General features: G+C 43.3%; 1 protein-coding gene across 3 annotated transcripts in view; it reads left to right on the top strand.

The window, feature by feature from the left end:
• Positions 1-24,808, top strand: part of ZFP3 (ZFP3 zinc finger protein) — a 61,694-nt gene that overhangs the window by 11,588 nt on the left and 25,298 nt on the right. For 2 of the 3 annotated variants that reach the window (XR_014257995.1, XR_014257996.1), the window contains exon 1: positions 1-24,808. This exon is cut by the window's left edge and continues 11,588 nt beyond it. The gene's annotated coding sequence lies outside the window, so the exon portion shown is untranslated. The other variant, XM_082443892.1, reaches the window with a different exon arrangement.

The raw sequence follows: 24,808 nt of genomic DNA, 5'->3' as shown, positions 1-24,808 counted from the left end.
GTCTCTTGCAGCATTAATATTTTACAACTCTAGGGACTTCCCTGGCAGTCCAGTGGTTAAGACTTCACTTTCCAATTCAGGGGGTGTGGGTTTGATCCCTGGTTGGGGAGCTAAGATCCCACATTCCTCGTGGCCAAAACACCAGAACATAAAATAGAAGCAATATTGTAACAAATTCAATAAAGACTTTAAAAATGGTCCACATCAAAAAAAAATCTTTAAAAAAATTTTATAAGTCTATAATAGCAGTTTCTATATAGCTTTCAAAGGTTTGGAGCATTTAACAGAGGAATAATAGCTGACATTGTTTGTTTCTAGGAGCCAGGACAAGTTGATACCCAGTGGAAGGAGTCCTGAGCAGGAGAAGTGCATGAAATGTCTGGTGTCAGCCTGTGGATGACCAGCCTTGTTCACTGGTACATGTAAGACCTCCTTTGGGGACCCCTACAATTACCTGGGGGAGCACTTTTCCTGGATTTATGGGTCCACATTGTGAGGTAGAGGCAAGATCTGCTACTGAAGACAGAAGAGCACGCATATTGATTAGGTATGTCCTAACTGTACTTTTAGTCAACAGTTATTTATAGAACACTTGTTCTGTGCCAGGCACTGTCCTAGGCTCTAAATATTTAACAGTAAGAAAAAAAGCCTTTCCCTCAATGAACATTCTCATGGAAGGAAAAAGCAATAAAGAAAGCAAATAAGTGAAATAAATAGTATGTCAGATGGTGACAAATTCTATGGAGAAAAATAAAGCAAAGAAAGAGAATGAGGGAGCTGTGGGAAAGATCACAATTTTCATTTTTTTAATTTTAATTTTATTTTTTAAAATTAATTTATTTTTGGCTGCATTGGGTCTTTGTTGCTGCACGCGGGCTTTCTCTAGTTGCGGCGAGTGGGGGCTACTCTTCGTTGCGGTGCACGGGCTTCTCATTCCGGTGGCTTCTCTTGTTGCGGAGCACGGGCTCTAGGCACACGGGCTTCAGTAGTTGTGGCACGCAGGCTCAGTAGTTGTGGCTCACGGGCTCAGTAGTTGTGGCACACAGGCTCAGTAGTTATGGCGCACAGGCTTAGTTGCTCTGCAGCATGTGGGATCTTACCAGACCAGGGCTCCAACCTGTGTCCCCTGCATTGGCAGGTGGATTCTTAACCACTGTGCCACCAGGGAAGTACACAATTTTTAAATTTTTTAGAGCAGTTATAGGTTAACAGCAAAGTTGAGAAGAAGGTACAGAGATATCCCATGCCAAGCCTCCCACATTAACAGCATCCCCCATCAGCTTGGTACGTTTGTTACAATTGATGAACCTACATTGACACATCATCAACATGTTCCAAAGTCCATAGTTGACATGAGGGTTCACTCTTGGTGTTGTACATTCTGTGCATTTGGACAAATGTATGATGACGTGTATCCACCATAGTATCATACCGACTTGATACAGGGAGGAGGAGGTATTGAATAATATCCTCCAAACTGAGAAGGAACTTTGAGACAGAAAAACGAAGCAGGCAACTCCAAAGTACAATTATGAAGTTTATTGTGGGGAACTTACATATGGGCAAGAAGACTTGGGCAGATGGACAATCCAGAGGGTACAAGGGGATGTAAAGTGGCCAAAGCTAATAATAGAATCTGACTACCAAGTGAGAAGCATGGCTGCACAGACTGGAACCTGGGTTTTTCCTCCCCCCGGGGGGTATCATGACCATTAACTATCTGCACCAGCAAAAGACATTCTTCCAACTTTCATATCAGATGAAGGTAAGGGTAAAAGTTGATAGGAAACTTATCTGGCTTGGGCGCATTCTTTGTGAACACAGAAAGGCGAGGGAATAGAACTGCGGTCCTAAGGTGGAGCTGACAGAATGGAGTCAGTGTGGTGTGGTTCAGCCACACAAGAGCATTTTCACTGCCGGAAAAATCCTCTGTGCTCTGCTTATTCATCCCACCCTTCCTCCTAACCTCTGGCAACCGCTGATATTTTTACTGCCTCCATAGTTTTGCCTTTTCCAGCCTGTCATAGAGTTAGAGTCATACAGTATGTAGCCTTTTCAGATTGGCTTCTTTCACTTAATAATATGCATTTAAGTTTTCCTCATGTCTTTTCATGGCTTGATAGCTCATTTCTTCCTAGCAATAAATAATATTCCATTGTCTGGATGTGCCACAGTTTATCCATTCACCTACTGGAGGACACCTTGGTTGCTTCCAAGTTTTGGCAATTGTTGATAAATTTGCTTTAAGCACCCATGTGCAAGTTTTTGTGTGGACATAAGTTTTCAACTCCTTTGGGTAAATACTGAGAGCATGACTGATGGATCATATGGTAAGGGTAGGTTTAGTTTTGTAAGAACTGTCAACTGCCAACTGTCTTCCAAAGTGGCTGTACCATTTTGCATTCCTATCAACAGTGAGTGAGAGTTCCTTTTGCTCCACATTCTTGCCAGCATTTGGTGTTGTCAGTGTTCTGGATTTGGGGCATTCTAATAGGTATGTTAGTGGTATCTCATTGTTGCTTTAATTTGCATTTCTCTGATGACATATGACATGGAGCATCTTTTCATATGTTTGTCACTTGTGTATGTTCTTTGGTGAGGTGTCTGCTAAGCTCTTTAGCCCATTTTTTAATCAGGTGGTTTGTTGTCTTATTCTTGAGTTTTAAGAGTTCTTTGTATATATATATATATATATATATATATATTTTAATTTATTTTATTTATTTATGGCTGTGTTGGGTCTTCGTTTCTGTGCGAGGGCTTTCTCTAGTTGTGGCAAGCGGGGGCCACTCTTCATCGCGGTGCGCGGGCCTCTCACTATCGCGGCCTCTCTTCTTGAGGAGCACAGGCTCCACACGCGCAGGCTCAGTAGTTGTGGCTCACGGGCCCAGTTGCTCCGCGGCATGTGGGATCTTCCCAGACCAGGGCTCGAACCCGTGTACCCTGCATTGGCAGGCAGATTCTCAACCACTGCGCCATCAGGGAAGCCCAGGAGTTCTTTGTATATTTTAACAGTCCTTTATCACATATATCTTTTGATTTTCTCACATTCTGTCACTTGTTCTTTCATTCTCTTGACAGTACCTTTCACAGAGCAGAAGATCTTAATTTTAGTAAAGTCCAGATAATCAATACTTTCTTTCATGGCTCATGCCTTCAGTGTCATATCTTTAAAATCATCACCAAAGCCAAGGTCATCTAGATTTTCTCCTGTGTTATCTTCTAGAAATTTTATAGTTTTGCATTTTATATTTAGGTCTGTGATCCATTTTGAGTTAATTTTTGTGAAGAGTGTAAGGTTTGTAGATTCTAGATTCATTTTTTTTTTACATGTGAATATCCAATTGTTTGAGCATCACTTGAAAAAAACTATATTTTCTCCATTGTATTCCTTTGCTTCTTTGTCAAAGATTGGTTGACTATATTTATATGGTTCTATCTGGGCACTCTATTCTGTTCCATTGATCTATTTGTCTATTCATTTATCAATGCCACAATGTTTCGATTACTTAGCATTATAGTAAGTCTTGAAGTCACATGGTGTCGGTCCTCCAACTTTTTTCTTCTCAGTATTTATTGGCTCTTCTGGGCCTTTTGCCTCTTTAGAATCAGCTTGTCAATCTTTATAAAATAACTTGCTGGGATTTTGATTGGGTTTGCATTGAATCTATAGATCAAGTTGAGAAGAATTGACATCTTGACTATATTGTCTTCCTATCCAGGATCATGGAATACCTCTCTGATTATTTAGTTTTTCCTTGATTTCTTTGAACAGTTTGTATGCAGTTTTCCTCATACAGATCTTGTATGTATATTTTTAGATTTATATCTAAGTATTTAATTTTTGAGGTGATAATGTAAATGGTATTGTGCTTTTAATTTCAAATTCCGCTTGTTCATTGCTGGTATATAGGTAAGTGATTGACTTTTGTATGTTAACCTTGTATCTTGCAACCTTGCAATAATAGCTTATTAGTTCCAGGAGCTTTTGTTGTCAATTCTTTCAGATTTTTCTACATTAAACAACCATGTCATCTGTGAATAAGGACAGTTTTATTTCTTCCTTCCCAAGTGGTATATCTTTTATTTCCTTTTCTTGTCTTATTGCATTAGATTTCCATTACAATGTTGAAAAGGAGTAGTGAGAGAGGACATCTTTGCCTTGTTCCCGATCTTAGTGGGAAAGCTTCAAGCTTTTCACCATTAAGTATGATGTTAGCTGCAGGGTTGTTGTTGTTGTCATTGTTGTTTAGATATATATTTTTTAAATTAATTAATTAATTTTAAAATTTTTGGCTGCACTGGGTTTTCCTTGCTGTGCATGGGCTTTCTCTAGTTGCGGTGAACGGGGACTACTCTTTGTTGCGGTGCATGGGCTTCTCACCGTGGTGGCTTCTCTTGTTGCAGAGCATGGGCTCTAGGCGTGCTGGCTTCAGTAGTTGCGGCACGTGGGCTTCAGTAGTTGTGGCTCGCGGGCTCTAGAGCGCAGGCTCGGTAGTTGTGGTGCACGGGCTTAGTTGCTCCACGGCATGTGGGATCTTCCCAGACCAGGGCTCGAACCCCTGTCCCCTGCACTGGCAGGCGGATTCTTAACCACTGCGCCACCAGGGAAGTCCCAGGTATTCTTTATTAAGTAGAGGAAGTTCCCTCTATTTCTAGTTTGCTGAGGGTTTTTTTTTTATCATGAATGCATGTTGGATTTTGTCAAATGCTTTAATTTGATATTAATATGATCATGTGATTTTTCTTCCTTAACCTGCTCATGTGATGGATTATATTAATTGATTTTCAAATGTTGAACCAGATTTGCATACCTGGAATAAACCCACTTAGTCATGGCATATGATTCTTTTTATACATTGTTGGATTCTATTTGCTAATATTTTGTTGAGGATTTTTGCATCTATGTTTATGAGAAAAATTGGTCTGTAGTTCTCTTTTCTTTGTCTGGTTTTGCTGTTAACGTGATTCTGGCCTCATAGAATGAGATAGGAAGTATTCCCTCTGCTTCTATCTTTTGAAAGAAATTGTGGAGAACTGGTATAATTTCTTCCTTAAATATTTGGGAGAATTCACCAATGAACCCAAACTACTTTCTGTTTTGGAAGGTTATTAATTATTGATTCAATTTCTTTAATAGAAACAGGCCTATTTCTATTCTTCTTGGGTGAGTTTTGGCATATTGTGTCTTTCAAGAAATTGATTCATTTTATCTGAGTTATCAAATTTGTGGGAATAGGGTTGTACATAGTACTCCTTTCTTATCCTTTTAATGTCCATGAGCTTTGTAGTGACGTCCCCTCTTTTACTTCTGTTATTAGCAGAACACTCTTTTTTTCTTAGTCAGCCTGGCTAGAGGCTTGTCAATTTTATTGATCTTTTTACTGTTTTTTATTTTTTACTTTTTAATTTTTTTTGGCTGTGCCACATGGCATGCAGAATCATAGTACCCTGACCAGAGGTAGAACCTATGCCCTCTGCAGTGGAAGTGCAGAGCCCTAACCACTGGACCACCAGGGATTTCCCTTTATTATTCTTTTTAAAGAATCAGGGGCTTCCCTGGTGGCGCAGTGGTTAAGAATCCACCTGCCAATGCAGGGGACATGGGTTTGATCCCTGGTCCGGGAAGATCCCACATGCCACGGAGCAGCTAAGCCTATGTGCAACAACTACTGAGTCTGCGCTCTAGAGCCCGCGAGCCACAACTACTGAGCCCTTATGCCACAACTACTGAAGCCTGCGTACCTAGAGCCTTTGCACCACAATGAAGGGTAGCCCCCACTTGCCACAACTAGAGAAAAGCCTGAGTGCAGCAATGAAGACGCAAAGCAGCCAAAATAAATAAATAAACTAAATTTAAAAAAAAAGAATCAGCTTTTGTTTCATTGATTTTCTCTATTGATTTCCTGTTTTCAATTTTATTGATTTCTGCTCTAATTTTTTTTTTTTTTTTTTGACTGTGTTGGGTCTTCGTTGCTGCATGTGGGCTCTCTCTAGTTGTGGCCAGCGGGGGCTACTCTTCGTTGTGGTGTGTGGGCTTCTCATTGTGGTGACTTTTCTTGTTGCGGAGCATGGGCTCTAGGCACGTGGTCTCAGTAGCTGTGGTGCACAGGCTTAGTTGCTCCATGGCATGTGGGATCTTCCCGGATCAGGGATCAAACCCATGTCCCCTGCACTGGCAGGTGGATTCTTAAACACTACACCACCAGGGAAGTCCCTCTGCTCTAATTTTTAAAAAAATATTTAATTAATTAATTTATTTATGGCTGTGTCAGGTCTTAGTTGTGTCACTCGGGATCTTCGTTCAGCAGGCAGGCTCTTTGTTGTGGTGTGCAGGCTTCTGTCTAGTTGTGGTGCACGGGCTCCAGAGCATGTGGGCTCTGTAGTTTGTGGCACGCGGGCTTAGTTGCCCCAAGGTATGTGCGATCTTAGTTCCCCGACCAGGGATTGAACCCGTGTCCCCTGCATTGGAAGGCAGATTCTTAACCACCGGACCACCAAGGAAGTCCCTCCGCTCTAATTTTTATTAGTTCATTTCTTCTCTTACTTTAGATTTAATTTGCTCTTCTTTTTCTAGTTTCCTAAGGTGTAAGCTTAGATGATTGATTTTAGATCTTCTTTTCTAATATATTCGTTCAATGCTATAAATTTCCCTCTAAGCACTGCTTTCACTGCATCCTATAAATTTTGATAAGTTGTGTTTTAATTTTCATTCAATTCAAAATATTTTTAAAATTCTCTTGAGATTTTTTCTTTTTTTTTTTTTTAAATTTATTTATTTTTGGCTGTGTTGGGTTTTTGTTGCTGCATGCAGGCTTTCTCTAGTTGCGGTGAGCAGGGGCTACTCTTTGTTGCAGTGCATGGACTTCTCATTGCAGTGGCTTCTCTCGTTGCAGAGCACGGGCTCTAGACGCGTGGGCTTCAGTAGTTGTGGCGCAGGCTCAGTAGTTGTGTGCTCCGCGGCATGTGGGATCTTCCTGGACCAGGGCTTGAACCCGTGTCCCCTGCATAGGCAAGCGGATTCTTAACCACTGCGCCACCAGGGAAGTCCCACCCCTAGAGTTTTTAACTCTTAGACTTGTTCACACTCTCAGAATTGCCTCCAGTAATTCATCAATTTCAGTTCAGACTTCCCTAGCCCAGCACTGGTTCCAGTGGAGGTTTCTGCTCCAGTATGTTGTGATTCTCTGTATTTGCCTGTCTCTCCAATTTTGGGGGGCAGTCGTTTGCCCTGTGACCTCACTTCTCTTATGGATCTTAGGAGAGTTTTTGATTTTTCAGCTTGTTTAGCTTTTTACTTGTTGTTAGGATGGAGTGGCAATTTCCAAGCTTTGTACATGTGGAACTAGAAACTGCAACAGATTACAGTTTTAAGTAATGAACTCTCTTGACTTCCTTGCTCTATCATAACCTTATCACCCGCCTGAATTCATATCTCTTCATCTGTCTCTTTTCTAGATTCCAGGATTTTTTCAATTTAATTTTTAAAATAACCAGTACATTTGTGTGGTACAGAAAACAAAACAAAAGGGCATCAGAACGAAGTTTTTCTCCCTAGAATAAGGATCTCCATCCTTTTAGAGACAGGCTGTGCATATACAATCAGATTTGTGGGGTTTTCCTTCCTTTGTTTTTGTTTGTGTGCTTTTGGTTACACAAATGGTAATGTTCAGTAAAGACTATTCTGAACCTTATTTTTATTTTTAAGATAGTTTCATATTGGTTTATAAAGAGCTTCCTCATTCTTAGTCGTGGCTATAAGGTATCCCATTTTATGCATGTATCATAATTTATCTAACCACTTCCCTGTGGATCCATTTAGACTGTTCCAAACCATTTGCTATTATGAACAGTGTTGCACTAAATAACTTTGTACGATTGTGATTTTACACACAATAAAGCCTATCTGTAGAACACATTCTTAGAAGTAGAATTGCTCAGTCAAAGGTGCATGCATTTTTCATTTGGGAAAATTTGCTCTCCCTGGAATTTGTACCAGTTGGCATTCTTCCAGCAATGAACAAGGGCTCATGTCCCCACCTTGCCTCACCAACAAAGTTTTATGAGGTTTTTGTTTTTGTTTTTAATCTTTACCAATGAGTTAGGTGAAAATATGACATGAGTGGCCGAAAAATGTACACCATACTCCATATAGAGTAATTCATACTGGAGAAAAATCATATAAACCTAATGAATACCAGAGTTTTCAAAGGGAAAATGGAATTCGTTAGGTATTATTGAATTCATAGTGGAAAAAACCTTAGGAATGTAAGGAATGTGGGGAAACTTTTTAGGTGGCAATCTTGACTTGCTCAACATCAAGAGAATTCACAGTGGAAATACGCCATAGGAATGTAATGAGTGTGGGAAAAGTTTCTGGAAGAGTTCATACATTGTTCAACATCAGAAAATTCATTTGAGAGAAACCTCTATGAGTACACTGAGTGTGGAAGAACCCTCAGCTACAGCTTAGGTCTCATTGAACATCAATGAATTCACACTGGAAAAAAATCTTATGAATGTAAGGAGTGTGGGGAAACATTTAGATATAATTCAGCCTTACCAGTTCAGAGACTTCATGTTAGGAGAGAAACCTTGTAAATGTAATGACTGCAGGAAAGCCGTTCCTCAGAGCCTGCATCTTATTCTGCATCACTGAGTCTACTCATGAGAGAAACCCTATAATTTATTGAATGTGGTAAAACCTTTAATCAGCTCTTGAGTCTTATTCAACATCAAAGAATTCATTCTGGAGAGAAACCCTGTGAATAACATCACAAGTGCTGGAAGGTCTTCGGTTATAGTTGAAACCCGGAGAATTCATATGGGAGAGAAACTGGCTGTAATAAATGTGGAAATGTTCTCTGACCTAGGTCAAGCTTTACAGCAACATCAAAGAATTCATTTCAGGGAAGAATCCTATGAATGTAATGAACGTGAGGATACCCTCAGCTAGACCTGTGCCTGCGAATCTGCTTTGTGAAAAAAAGATGATAAAAACTTGAGCAATTGGAATGTCTCTGTGTATTTATTTTGTGACGTGAAGCTGCTAGCTGATTTCTGTATGTACTGCCTTGGTTCATGTATTTCTTATGCGAATAATGGATCAAATGGTAAACCTGGAAGTAAGTTTGTCTACAGTTCCTCTTTCTATATCATCAGAAGTGCCACATCAGTTGGAAAAGCACTGGTTGCAATTCTTGGAAATTAATGGAAACTTTCTGACTTGTCATGCCATGTAAGTAGCTCAGACGTCCTTGTCAATAAGGGTCAAAGCTCCTGATAGCTCTTGTAGTAATTTCCTACCTGGAATCAGGGAAATGCAAGAAGGCCTTGAATTGAAGGGTCCTGGCAAATTTTCTCCTGCCAAGTACTTTATACTGGGAAGAAAGATTCCAGGGTGCTGTGGTAAAAGAGCCCTTATGCCTTTGAAACTGTTGAAGGGTAGAGGGGCCCTGGTAAAAATGAGAGAAGTGGATGCTGGCATTAAAGTTATTTTCTGGTATTTAATGTTGATTGAATTACCCATTGGGATGGTGTATATTAAAGAGGAGGAAATGAAGATGCATTCATGCTCATATGAATTAATGCTTGACTCTTTCCCAGGACCTGGCTTCTGTGTTTCTTCTCATACCTGCCCACGCAAAACTGAGGGATACAGGTTCCCGTGCAGAGACTCTTTCAAGACAAAATGTGGTGCCAGGACAAGAGTGAGCGCCTGGGGTACAGAATTTACAGAGGCACTCGCTCTCTTGCATGACCCTAAGAGTGATGCCACCTTAAATATTGTGGCCTTGTGCCTCACTTGCCTCATCCTACTCCTGGCCCTGGAGGGAAGCCCTAGAGCCTGAATGCCTTGCTTGGAGGGGACTAAATGGAAATCTGGATCTTGGCGGTCTTGGAACAGCTGGAGGAGAGAGAAAGGGATGGAAGGAAAAATGAAGGAAACACTTGGGAGGAAGCTAGCCAAGGGAAAGTGCTGTAGGAGTGGGCTTAGTCACAGAACCACAGCTGTAAAAACTGGGCAGCTCTAAGACACAGATCTCACATCTCCAGAGGCACCAGTATTGGCCCTCCCTATATTCATTGACTCATTTACTGAGTGCTGCCACGCTAGACACATTGCTGTTAGAAATATGCTTTGATTGGTCTCTTTCCAAGGAGGTCTTCAGAAGCTAGCTCAGGTAATGGTTCTTTATTATAAAGATGTTAGGTTTATTATTATTATTAATTTTTATGGCTTTATTGTAAAAATAGAGGGAGAACTCAGCAGGTCTGGGCTGCACAAACTCTGCACATTCCCAAGATTTTCAAGACTGGCGCTTAACCAGCTCCTGGGGGGATAACCTTTGAGCCCGGAATATCTTGCCTGCTAAAAGTATCTTTGTATATCTGAGGCCTTGGGCCATACCAGATAGTTTATGCTAACAATGTGATGCATGGTGAATACCTGTTTTTGTATGCCTAGGGGCTTTGGGCCACATCTGGGCTGGAGACTGAACAGCTAAGGTCAGTCACACAGGCTTTCCATGCTTACATGACTGACCCCCAGCAGAAATCCTGAACTCCAGTGCTTGGGTGAGCTTCCCTGGTTGGCAACACTTTGTATGGGTTGTCACACATTGGTGCTGGGAGAATTAAGCACTGTCCATGTGATTCCCCAGGAAAAGGAGAACCAGAAGTTTGTGTCCGCTCTCTCCTGAACTCCACCCTATGCCCTTTTCCTCTTTGCTAATTTTAATCTGCATCCTTTCACTGTAATAAACCAGCTTTCTGAGTTTGGTGAGTCCTTCTAGCAAATCATCAAATCTGAGGGTGGTCTTGGGGACTCCCAACATAGATATTCTTGTAGGAGAACCCAGGAAGAGCAGAACAGGAAGACTTCAGATTGTTTTGGATCCAAGGCAGCTTGAAGGACTTCTATTTTTTCAAAAAAAATTCTCAAGGACTTCCCCGGTGGTTCAGTGGTTAAGACTCCATGCTTCCACTGCAGGGGGCACAGGTTCGATCCCTGGTCTGGGAAATAAGATCCCGCATGCCGCGTGGCGTTGTCAAAAAAACAAAAACAACTCAGTCACAGAACTTTATTTTTAAACCAATTATAAGTACCCAAAGATAAAGGTTCCCCAAAAAAAACAAATCAAAAAGAGCACGAACAGCTATAGTTGTCTATATGTTGCTAAATCTAGCAGCCCAAGAAGAATTCCACCGAATATCAAACAAAAGACATCTCTGGACTAGAGGCAAGGCAAAGGGCCTTGTTTGTTTCTGGCTATCTGGGAGGAACCCATCTGTGACTTTCCCATTTAATGGGCCTCTGGTCTTTACTCTCAAAGCATCCCTTTTCCCAGGGGAAATGACTACTACTAAATACGTAAGTACAGTGTATTATCTACTAGTCCTTACTACCATCCCAGAAAGTCTCCGTAAATATAAAAGTGAACTACTTGTTGGAAAAGTGCCTGTCCGTGGTGACTCAATAAGGATTTATTGAATGATTAATAACCTTAAACTTCACCTCCACTTGTTACTCTCATCTCAGAAACCTTTGGCCTTGATTAAGCCCCACTGGTTACTAGTTTGGTGACTAATTCAAACAGCTAGTGGGAGAGCCCAGCTGTTTCAACAGCAGGAGCTTTGCGGGTCTTCACTTAGTCTTCCCACTCTGGATTTTCCCTTCTCCTTCTCAGACTGCACTGAAAGAAGACTCAAGTTAGTGATATTTGTTACTGTATTATTGCCCACATTTCCCCTTCTCTTCTCAGTCTTAAAAGTTTGAGAGTTGTGTTCACATCTCTGTCACCGTCTTCTCTATTCATCTTCCATTCTTTTTATCCATACATATAAATTTTTTTATGCTAGGTTTTCCCCCCATCTTGTTTGTTTGTTTGTTTATTTATTTATTTATTTATGGCTGCGTTGGGTCTTCGTTGCTGCGTGCAGGCTTTTCTCTAGTTGTGGTGAGTGGGGGCTACTCTTCGTTGAGGTGCGCAGGCTTCTCCTTGCGGTGGCTTCTCGTCACAGAGTGTGGGCTCTAGGGCACGCGGGCTTCAGTAGTTGTGACTCATGGGCTCTAGAGCGCAGGCTCAGTAATTGTGGCACACGGGCTTAGTTGCTCCGCGGCACGTGGGATCTTCCCAGACCAGAGATCGAACCTGTGTCCCCTACATTGGCAGGCGGATTCTTAACCACTGTGCCACCATGGAAGTTCCTTATCCATATATTTTTAAAATACAAAAGTATTCTTTAAAAACAAAACCAGGGTTCTTACATGGAGTATCAGTTGGATGGTGTTTGGCTATGAGTACCAAAGACCCCAAATAAAATGGCTTACTCGTGATTTAAGTTTATTTTTCTCTCACATAAAAGGCCAGAGGTAGACAATTCGGAGTTCCTATGGAGCCCTTATAGTCTCTTGGGATCATCCGTAGGGTGCAGCCCCAGGCTTCAGGTACAAGGTGGAGCTGCTGGCATCAAAACCATGTTGCAGGCAGGGAATGGAGGAAGGTACTTGCCATCTGTCTCTCAAGGAAATTTCCTACAAGCTGCCCTTTCCATTCACGTCCCACAGGCCAGGGCTTAGCCACACGTCCACACCAGCTCAAGGAGAACTGGGAATTGTACTCTTTATTGCAAGAAGCTATGTGCCCCGCTAAATCTCTGGTATTCTAGGAGGGGTGGGTGATATTGGGATAGGCAACCTCCCACCTCCGCCACAGTTGTCACGAATCTTTGTTACATTTTCCTCTTTTCTTTCTCCACCAGGGCCATTGTTTCAATGCCGTATTTGCCAACAGAAATGGCTTGTCTTGTTTGGGATGCCGGTTATGATATTATTTTTATATTAAGTAATACACATACATACAGTAATGCATGTTTCAACATGTCCCTTGATATAGGAATAACTAGAAAGAATCTGGATGAGGGGAACGGTCTATATATTGAATTTTATGGGTCCATTAAAATGTAAACACCTGACTTCAGACACCACATCTATTCAAAGTGGCAGCTGTGTCAGGTTGACAAGTGCTCTGAGATTCAACTTTTTCACTCCTCGTCTACTTTCCCAGGCACGGCTGGACTTGGTTTTTAGGCTTATTGCGCCACCTGACGCCCATTGAGGGCACTGCGTCTTCATCCCCGAAAATCTCTCCTCTCCTTATTTGCACCAGCAGTTGCTGCAGTGGTAACTGCCATTGCATACATTCTAGTGCCTGGCATATGCTAAGTGCTTTTTGTGCATTATCTCACTTAATTCTCACAAGAGCCCTATGTACTAATATTATCCCATTTTACAGGTGAGGACACTGAGGCACAAAGCTGAGGTCATTTTCCCAAGTATGCAGAGCTAGTAAGTGGAGTGCAGGGCTGTCTCTAAGTCCATGCTTTACCAGTCGTTCTCAACCCTGGAAAGCACTTTTAATATTTATTTATTTAATTTATTTGGTTGCGCTGGGTCCTAGTTTCGGCAGGCTGACTCTTTAGTTGTGGCTTGCGGGCTCCTTAGTTGCGGCATGTGGGCTCCTTAGTTGTGGCATGTGGGGTCTAGTTCCCTGACCAGCAATTGAACCCAGGCCCCCTGCACTGGGAGTGTGCAGTCTTATCCACTGAGCCACCAGGGAAGTCCCTGGAGAGCACTTTTAAATGTATCATTGTGTTAATGGATAAATACATTTTTGTGGGTTGTTAGGAAAACTTATCCAATAGTCATAACAATGTTCTGAAGGTAAATAAATGTATTTCTGGTTTCAATAACTAATCTAAAAATGAAATTTAGGAGCAGCTCCTGCATGTAGGCTGAAGGATGCCTGTATACTTATGTGTCTTGGCACATGTTCACTGAAATATTCATCATTCATTCTCTTGAGTGTGAATTTTAGCGTCCAGGCTGGCTGTGTTACTTGGATACTGAATTTAAATTGAAAGGCTGGGAATTCCCTGGCACGGGTTTGATCCCTGGTCGGGGAACCAAGATCCCACAAGCGTGCGATGCGGCCAAAAAAAAAAAAAAAAAATCGAAAGGATTGTTTCTTAGGATTAAGGTGACTTTTTTTTTCTTTTTTTTTTTTGGCCATGCGGCATGTGCGATCTTAGTTCCCTAACTAGGGATTGAACCCGAGCCCCCTACATTGGGAGCGTGGAGACTTAACCACCTCGGAATTAAAATACAGATAGCTCTGACCCCGTCCTAGACCTTCAAAAGCACAGTCTGCTGAGGTGGGCCCCACAATCTGGAATCTGTCTTCTGCTCAATAAGGGAACTGCCTTATATCTGTGTGGTGTTATTGGATGCATTTTATGAGATGTTGAGTAATTTGAAAGCATGTGATATGAAATCCATTTAATACACAAAAAGCAAAATAAAGCCAATCCCCTCCAATTAAAACAAAATTTCAGGATTCACAATTTGAAAGCTCATGAAGGAAATTGGATACTGTTCACGCTAATGAACCGGTAAACAAATGACCGCCTCCTTTGTGAGTATCATGAGAACTTGGCAGTTGTTTTGATTTGCTTCTGCGCCTCCTGTGGTGATGTGGATTGAGCTGTTATTTTTAAATGTACTGCACAGCCAGGAGGAGCCTACAGAGGCATGACAAATAAAAGCAATGTGGTGTTCTGGATGGGATCCTGGCATGGGAAAAGGACGTTAGGTAAAAACTGGGGAAATCTGAATAAGATATGGATGTTAGTTAATACCGGTGGATCAGCTGGTTCCTTAAGTGTAAGATATGTACCATTCTCAGGTAAGATGTTAATGTGGGAGGACTTCCCTGGTGGTGCACTGGTTAAGAATCTGCCTGCCAATGCGGGGACATGGGTTCGAGCCCTGGTCCAGGAAGATCCCACATGCTGTGGAGCAACTAAGCCCATGTGCCACAACTACTGAGCCCACGTGCCTAGAGCCCGTGCTCCGCAACAAGAGAAGCCACAGCAGTGAGAAGCCCGAGCACCGCAACGAAGAGTAGCCCCCGCTCGCCGCAACTAGAGAAAGGCCGCGCGCAGCAACGAAGACCCAACACAGCCAAAAATAAATAAATAAATAATACATAAAAAGATGTTAATATGGGAAATTGGGTGTGGGGTATATGGGACTCTCTGTAATACCTCTGCAATTTTTCTATAAATCTAAAACTGTTCTAAAGTTAAAGGTTTATTTAAGGGCTTCCCTGGTGGCGCAGCGGTTAAGAATCTGCCTGTCAACGCAGGGGACGCGGGTTTGAGCCCTGGTCTGGGAGGATCCCATATGCCGCGGAGCAACTAAGCCCGTGCGCCACAGCTGCTGAGCCTGCACGTCTGGAGCCTGTGCTCTGCAACAAGAGAGGCCACAACAGTGAGAGGCCCGCGCACCGCGATGAAGAGTGGCCCCCCGCTCGCCACAACTAAAGAAAGCCCTCGCACAGAAACGAAGACCCAACACAGCCAAAAATAAATAAATAAATAAATAAATAAATTCAACTGTTTCTTTAAAAAAAAAAAAAAAGAATCCGCCTGCCAATGCAGGGGACACCGGTTGGAGCCCTGGTCCGGGAATATTCCATATGCTGCGGAGCAACTAAGCCCGTGCGCCACAAATACTGAGCCCACACGCCACAACTACTGAAGCCCGTGCGCCTAGAGACCGTGCTCCACAACAAGAGAAGCCACCGCAATGAGAAGCCTGCGCACTGCAACAGAGTAGACCCCGCTCGTCGCAACTAGAGAAAGCCCACGCACAGCAACGAAGATCCAACACAGCCAAAAATAAATAAATAAAATAAATAAATTTATATTAAAAAAGTTTATTTAAAATAAATAAAACAAGGAAATTCCCTGGTGGTCCAGTGGTTAGGACTTGGTGCTTTCACTGCGGGGGCCTGGGTTCGATCCTTGGTCGGGGAAGTAAGATCTCCGCAAGCCACGCGGTGCGGCCAAAAAAAAAAAAAAAAAGGTAAAACAAAGAATTACAAAGGTGGCAAAAATGCGCTGTTATAATTTTAAAATTTTAAATGTTTTTACATTCTATAACCTCACCCTTGTACTTGTTGTGTAATGGTGCTAATGTTAGCACTGAAAAATGAAAGTGAGATGTAATAAAACTCCGTAGAAAAGTTTCAAGAACTGCTATGCCACTTGATCCTATACGTTTAGGAGAGAGTACCCTGTTAAATTGTATACATCATAAACATAGCCTTAAAGCAAAACATATTCATTGATTATAGGTTTATGAGCTACGTGATGACACCAGCTCACTTTATTCCTTTTGGGGAAATTGCCTTAAATTATGTGATGTCTCCAGAAACTAATTTCTTGCCTAAAACTGTCAGCTCTGTACTTGGTGGTTTTCTCATCAGGCATATCATGGGCAGACGTGCCATGTCTGCCCATTTTCTGATAAGGAAGCCAAGAGGTTAAGTCACTTATTAAGGTCCCAGAAATACTAAATGGCAGAGCCAGGACCGGAATCCAGGTCTTGTGATGCTTAATCCAACACTCTTTTCGCCTCTCCAAAGCAGGAGCTGGGACCTAACCCTTTAAAGGGTACGCCTGCCCCTCTTCCTCCTTCCTGTCAGGAGGCCACTTTCACTCAGGTATCTACACCTGCCTGGAGCACCTGAACTCCAGAGAAGCCAACTGGGTCCCAGATCCAGGTGGCTCCCCAATAGTCTAACCAGGGATTCTTAACCTGGGGGCACTTTGGAATTCCCCCAGGGAGCTTTGCTGACGCTTCCACCTCACCTCCAGAAATTCTGAAATATTTGGTCTACAGAGCAGCCTGGGATTTTTTTTCCCCCTAAAATTATGACATCTTGTGGTTTAATGTTGCTACCAAAGAACAGAAAAGGATCTGCTCATTAAACCTGCTTCAAAGGAGGTCATGGAGTTCTGCATGGATGTGGTTTCTGCTGATCCTCTCAGAAGTCAGAACACCTCCCCCTTTGAAGCAAATGCCTGGCTTTAGGCAAAGCTCTTTGGCTCTCCTCCCCACAAGGTAGACATTCTATATCTCAGGATATAAAACAGAATGCATCTGTTGGATGGTGTTAGGGTGGAAGGCTAGTCCCACAAGCTGAGGGCTGAAACAAATCTAGTCATACCTGGACATTGTGCACTGTTGTTCAGCGCGCTATTCTAAAGGGGCAGGATAGTCCTTTGACTGGTCTCTGAGGGGGTTGAAATGTCCATTGTCTCACGTAATTTAACACTTAGGCCTTGTCCAGGGAAGGGAATCCCCCGATTTTGACAAGACCTAATATAATCATTTATGTCCCTCTCCATGAATCCCAGTCTCCTCCAGGTTCAGCCCCTTTCTTCTCTCATCCTAACAACCCACATCTCATATTAAGCAGTATTTGTTAGGATGATGGGAGGTGTGACGTATTTGCCTAATTTAAGGTTGTTTGTCCATCTCCTCCAGGGATGCTGCTTTTCCCTCTGGGCTCTGGAGACTTTCAACAGTTGCCCTCTAGTGCTGGAAACAGTCCCAGATTCTTACAACATCTTGGCACCAAAGATACTGCCTGAATCAGTGTGTCCTCCCTTGGGGTCCAGCACGGTAGGTCAGATTACATACTCAATCATGATTAAGGAAAGGTCTAGTTTGACTATCTAGAATGTATAATTTTATAAGATTGATTGTTGCTTATCCAGGGGTGGCCCTATCCAAAATTAAAGAATGAAATTAACCAAGCTTGATGGTTGATCCATCTGGTTGCTACGTTTTGGTTCACTGACCCTCCTATGTTAGGCGGAACTTGTGGACGCTAGGGTCGGCTAATGTTCCTTATCCACCCTGTGAAAAAGTTACCAATCCCATGATAACTGCTGATCTAATGCGATATAAGGAGTTTTGCAAAGCCAGCTGGCTATATTTTCTCTTTTAACCAGCTTTATCCTGTGCCCCAAATTCCTGCCATTACTCTTCTGGGTTAAGGTACTGCTCCTTGAGGCCATTGTTAAAATTCAGTTTAATCACAGAAGACTTTTCCAGGTAAACATTTCTCAGTCAACATGTACAGACTGTCTCTGGTCAGCGCTGTGCTCTGGGCAAAATCCCAGAGGGCAGGTTGGGTTTTTATCACTAGGTGGGGAGATGACAAATAGTCTTACAAGAGAATACAAGATACAAAAGGTCAAATTAGCCCAAATGCCAGGGGTCAGGAGGACAGTGGAGGAGCGACTGAGATGAGAAGAGAGGAATCAGGGAAGTCTTTGTGGATGTGATTTTTTGGAACCGGGTCTTAAGTAGGGAAGCCAGATAAGTAACCCAAACACCCTCATCGTGCAGGATTTTATTCCAGTAGATGGGGGATACTTTATGTACATGTAAGGCAGGTGTGGATTTTTCTGGATGTCACATTTGAAATTTCCTCTCTGCAGCTGACTCTTGGTCAAAATAGTGGCAAAACAGGCCTGGACAAAACAGAGCCCCATTAAGAGATGGAGGTAGATGTGTATTCAGTGGGATTTTAGGAAGGCAGCCAGATTGGAGTGAGGAGAGTCTGAAGATGTGGGTGCTAATCTAGTCTCCCCTCGTCTTTTTTTTTTTTTTAATTATTTTATTTTTGGCTGCGTTGGGTCTTTGTTGCTGAGTGCGTGTGGGCTTTCTCTAGTTGCGTGGCCAGCAGGGGCTACTCTTCGTTGCAGTGCGCGGGCTTGTCATTGCGGTGGCTTCTCGTTGCGGAGTAGGGGCTCTAGGCACGCGGGCTCAGTAGTTGTGGCTCACGGGCTCTAGAGCGCAGGCTCAGTAGTTGTGGCACACGGGCTTAGTTGCTCCATGGCATGTGGGATCTTCCCGGACCAGGACTCGGGCCCGTGTCCCCTGCATTGGCAGGTGGATTCTTAACCACTGCACCACCAGGGGAGCCCCTTCCCCTCTTCTGACCTGAGTAAACCTGGACAAGTCGTTGAATCCTTTGAGTCACCATCACCTGTGAAAGACTTTTCTACAGTTGCCATAGATAGCCTAAGCTTCCAGAGACCCTGATCATGGCTAGTTTATATGAGAGGGCTTTGTAAACTATGTTAGGTATTTGTAAGGTTTGGATTTATTGTTCTTTTAAACCATGCCTCAAAGCTTGTATTTTGCCCACTTGAATAAGATCTATACATCATGATATCGTATATGGATGGCATTAATGTAGTGAGGTTAAGGATCATTTGAATGACTCACTACTGCAGAGAGAGTTTGAACGAGGGAGGAAGGCAACAAGCCCAAGATAAATCTAGAGAGAAGACGTGTGGGTGTTGGCAGCAGAATTAAGCCTCAGAGACAAAGGGATCCTTTTGCTTGAGGAGGACCCTGAGGTGTCATCACAGCTATGGATTTCAGTGGCAGTGGACCCAAGGACAGCATTGTGGGCAGGCGTGTGGCGTAAGAGAAAATACACTATGAAGAGCAAGTAAACAGAGTGTGGGAGATGGCAAATGGATTGCATTAGCCTGAGAGAAAGGTTGCATCATAGAGAAGGGATCTTGCTGAAGGACTGAATAGTTCATCCAAGATTATGTTAAAATTGAAGTATAGTTGGTTTACAGTGTTGTGTTAGTTTCCAGTGTACAGCAAAGTGATTCAGATATATATATATATATTCTTTTTCAAATTCTTTTCCATTATAGGTTATGACAAGATATTAAATATAGTTCCCTGTGCTATACAGTAGGTCCTTTTTGTTTATTTTGTATATAGCAGTGTGTATCTGTCAATCCTAAACTCCTAATTTATCCCTCCCCCCCACCTTCCCCCTTTGGTAACCATAAGTTGTTTTCTGTGTCTGTGAATCTTTCTGTTTTGTAAATAAGTTCATTTATATCATTTTTTAGATTCCACATATAAGTGATATCATATGATATTTGTCTTTCTCTGTCTGACCTACTTCACTTAGAATGATAATCTCGAGGTCCATCCATGTTGCTGCAAATGGCATTATTTCATTCTTTTTTATGACTGAGTAGTATTCCATTGTCTCTTATACACCACATCTTCTTTATCCATTCATCTGTTGATGGACATTTAGGTTGCTTCCATGTCTTGGCTATTGCAAATAGTGTTGCTATGAACGTTGGGGTGCAGGTATCTTTTCGAGTTAGAGTTTTCGTCTTTTCCGAATATCATCCATGAGTTTTAGGGGTTGTATCTTGAGCTGGGAAAACAGTACCATGAAGACAGAGTGAGGAGTCATTCTGGCCTCCTTCAGGTTCACTAGTCACATTGGAAACTTATATGTCCCTGTGATGGTGGGAGACACTTGGACTTGATTTTCCTCCCATGTTGTTTCTCAAAATAGAGGCTCAGAAATATTCATGTGGGACTGCCTTGGCCTGGATGGCAAATAATTTCTACTCATATGGGAATTCAGACTACTTCGCAGCAGTTTCCTGAAGTGTTGTGGTGAGCAGGCTCTAAGGCTGATTCGGGGCTTGGTGGGCAGGGGTGCTGTCACGGCTCAGTGATGTCTTAGCCCTGGTGGCAGGTGGGCTCATTATTTTGCTGACCTTGTGAAGACTCCAGACCCCTGGTGTGGAACCTTGTACCCTGGGGCTCCTGGTTTGTCCTCTGATCACTTGCTCCCCTGTACATTCTGCTGTTGTCTGTTTCCAGTGCATCCCCTCCCACCACCTCCGGCTTGCCTTCCTCAAAGCCCAGCACTGACCCCTCTGCCAGGGCAGCCTTCTCTTCTCTGCCTCTCCACCTGGCACTGAACCATGGAGCAGTTACTGGGAGAGTAAGGTTTTCAGGTGTTGCTGCATTTTATCCCGTGTGAAAGGGGCCATGGTTTCACCTGAGAGAGAGACGTGGACCTTACAAGGACCCTGGAGGCACCTCTTAGGTTTAGAACTTGCCCAAGAAGGATCTGCTATCTTGGCTCAGTGGTAACATGACCTTGCTGGATCAGGCTCAGAACTGGTTGCTCTGAGCTCCTTGGGGTAATTGGTAACTCTAGAAAAGGAGGTTGCCTTTTTGTTTTACTTCCTTGCATCTTCGTAGCTGGAGGTGCAAGGGGAACACTGAAGACTTTTCTTTTTTTTTGTCTCGCCGCAAAGCTTGTGGGATCTTAGTTCCCCCACCAGGGATCTAACCTGTGCCTCCTGCAGTGGAAGCATGGAGTCCAAACCGCTGGACCGCCAGGGAATTCCCTGAAGACTTAATTGAGCCTTGACTCAGCTTCAGCCAGTTGCTTTAGTGTGTGGAGGTGAGATATGAATATTTCAGGTCAGCCTGTTTCTACTAAACATGGGCCCAGCACGGCCAGCACCTCTCTGGGACATGTAACACAGTGCTGGCTCTCAAGGAACGCTCTGTCTATATGGGGGGAAAGGTATGTTTGTAGGAAATGGTTAAGTCACATAAGGCTAGATGCATTTGTGTCATGCTGAGTGATACTTTGGTCTGTAGGATGTACTATGAGGTTGGTGCAGTTGAAAGGAAAGGAAGGCAGGATCAAGGAGAGAGGTGATTGATAGTGATAAAAGAAGTGGATGTGGGGAGTTGGGAAGAGGAGAGAAGTTTACAGGAAGAGAAAGCTATCCAAGTGAGTGTCCTTGTGTCCTGGCCCAGGGTTATTCACCTGGGAGAGAAGGGTTTTGAAAGGCCTGAAGGTTTGCAGGGTTGGTGCTTTTGGTCATTTCTTCCAGAATCCTAACAATGACTTACAGTCACAATGTTATTTAAATCTCAGGGGACACTGAGTGCTGTTACTAATAGTTTGGTAGTAGCTTGGAATATGGTCCATAGACAATAGAAAATATAATTATGATCAGCACTACGTCCAAATCAGAGTTGTAAACTAATCTGAGAAATGACACGGTTTTGTAGTATAAGATAGGAGAGTAGCCAGTACTGGTAGCCCTCCTTCCCACATCTTCCACAGCTAGAAGGGACAAGGTCGAGCAAGAGCAGTATGGCTTTTATTTTCCATGTACCTGTCTCTGTGTGAATTCAAGAGGGTGGCCAACGTTCCTACCTGCCATTTTTTTCAAAAGGAGCAAAATTTCTCATACTTACCTGTAATAAGACTCAATTCGATGGAAGTCCTGAACCTGTTAGGAGACAGTGAAACATACGCCCCTACCTAGTCATACACATCCTCATACACACTGGGCATGAGAATGGTATTTGTGGACCATATGCCTTGGCCTCCTTCCCTTGGTAGGTCCCTGTTACTCCAGATGGCCCCTAAATTGGCTAGTGTAATGAAGCAGATGGTGGGCAGGGGAGCATCCAGGAGGATACAGCCTATCTTTTTCCTGTTTAACCCACGTACAGCGGCTGATCAAATGAAGCACTGTTAATGTCTGGACCAGTGATACCCAAACTTTAGAGTGCATTAGAACTCCTGAAATGCTTGTTAAAACACAGATTGTTCAGCTCTAATTCCAGAGTTTCTCATTCAGGAGACCTGTAGGTGGGGCCTGAGAATTTGCATTTCTAACCATCATTCCAGATGCTGCTGATTCAGACACCACACTTTTTGAATCACTGACCTAAGCTATTGGTTTTCAACCTTGCTGGCTGCATATTGGAATTGCTTGGAAAATAAACAAAACAATAAAGCCCAGACTATATCTCAGATCATTTTCAACAGAATCTATGTGGGTGGCACCAGACATCAATATTTTTAAAGATCCCCAGGTGAATTAGTCAGTAAGGAAACACAAAGCAAAACCACCATAAGAGGCCACTAGATCTCTATTGTAATGCTCAATTTAAAAAGAAAAAGAAAAAAAGAACTGATCAGATCAAGTGTTGGCGAGGATGTGGCGGAAAAAGACTCATACACGGCTGGTGAAAATGTAAAATGTGCATCCACTTCAGAAAATGGTTTGCTGGATTCTTTAAGAGTTAAATATGGGCTTACCATATGATACAGCCATTCCACTCCTAGGCAGCTATCCAAGAGAAATAAAAGCTTATGCATCTGTGCATATAAAGAAGTATACACAAATGTTCTTAGCAACTTTGTAATAGCCATAAACAAGAAACCACCTGACTATTAATAAGTGAATAGATAAAAAAATGTGGTGTATTCAAATAATTGAATACTGCTCACTAATAAAAACATATACTTAAAAAAAGCTCCCCAGGTGATTCCAATGTGCAGCCAAGATTGAGAATTACTGATCTAGGTTCTTGAGACAGAAGACTGTTAATGTAGGTGTACTAGATAAAGACAGTAGAACCAAATGTCTCCCATTCTTGGTCTGCGGCAGGATACTCTCGTAGTATGGACATCTTTCCTTGGGATGAATGCAGGTGGCAGTGATTGTGATGGTGGGTCATGGCTTGGACAGAGGTTCAAGCAGAATGAAGAAGGTTGAAATAGCAATCATGAAAATGGTAGACAAGCTGACTAGGGAAACAGAAGATGATTTCTAGGCAGAAGTGAAAGACCTCTGGGAGACCATAAATTTATTTTGGGGTTCTTCTCCAAAATGTATGATTTTCCCCACTAGCTGTCAGCAGCCTGGGCAAGGAAAATGGACATTTCAACTGATCCAGGGTTAACAAACTTCCAAGGCAGTTGCAGACAGTAGGGCAAAGGAGTTAAGGATATTGGTGTGAGAATGGCTAAAGTGATGGACCCTATAGTCTAGGGCCTAATCCCATGAACTCAAGCAAAAGCTTTTTTTCCCCTTTTCTTTCTTTTTTCTTTTTTTTTTTTTTCTGATAGGTTGTGTACTAGATATATACATAATATCACTTTCTGTGAATAGTCACTCCCTTCCCTATTCCATAGGATTATGGTGAGGCAAACACAGAAGCCTGCCCCCACAATTGGGGCAGACAGGTGACCCAGATTTGGCTAAACCTACTATCCCTTTCCCCTGAATACAATGATTAGTCCAGGGGTGAGCACCAGACGTAAACAAGGCCAATCATAGTCCTTCCCTGTAACTGATATTTGGGAGGGGTATCATAGTTTGAGGCAACATTAGATAGGATGGAAGGCTTCTCCTATGCAGTTACCTTTGAAGTGAGACACGAATAACGAGAAGCTTGTTGCGCAAAAGAAAGGCAGAGGAACTAACAAGCACAAAGGTGCTGAGTTGAGAAGGGTCAAGCTGTTCAAGAAATAAGGAGGCTAGGGGAGAATGCCGTTCCCATTGCCGGAACTGCTGTCCCCTTCACTCTTGACACGGGTAATTCCCGCTCAACCTTCAGATTTCAGCCCAAACATCACTCCCTCCAGTAATCCCTCCCTGACTTCAAGAGCGGGTCTCCCTTCGCCCCCAGCAGATGACTGGCCTGTTTCTAGGATGTAGGGGTCTGTGTTTACCAGACTCGTGTAGTTCAAGGGAGGGAGTGACGGGATAAGGGATGCAGGTGGGGGCGTTAAGGGGGTCGCATGATCTCTGCCCGGTGAGAAAGCGAAGCCAACTTCCAATTTCTGAAGTCCAGATCAATGCTTGGGGAGTGACAGCAGCGCGCAGAGCGGCCGATCCCAGGGCGGAAGTGCATCCCTGGAGCCTTTCTAGGAAACTCGGAGGACCTAGCTCGTCAGTGATCCTGGGGCTGAAGTGGGCATCGCCAGGCGCACAGGGCCACTTCAGAGAGCTGGTGTGGCAGGCAGCGGCGAGATGGGGCTCGGGTGAGCGCGAGAACCGGCGCAAAGCAAGCCTGGAAAGGGTGAGGAGACCCCGGCCTGCCGACCACCTGTTCCTCCTGGGAGTGGGGCGCGCGTTGATTGGCTGGAGTGCAGCCCGGGTACCGGAAGTGGCCGATGCCCGTAGCCAGTGAAACCCAGACAACAGCTGCGGGTTCTGAGGCAGCGGGCGGAGCAGCGCGGGGAGCCCGAGAGGAGCGCGTGTGGGGCGGTAGCTGCCTGAG

This window comes from Balaenoptera physalus (assembly GCF_965194825.1).
Source record: "Balaenoptera physalus genome assembly, chromosome: 20".
NCBI classification, from domain to species: domain Eukaryota; kingdom Metazoa; phylum Chordata; class Mammalia; order Artiodactyla; family Balaenopteridae; genus Balaenoptera; species Balaenoptera physalus.
This window is presented reverse-complemented; position numbering and strand designations above follow the sequence as displayed.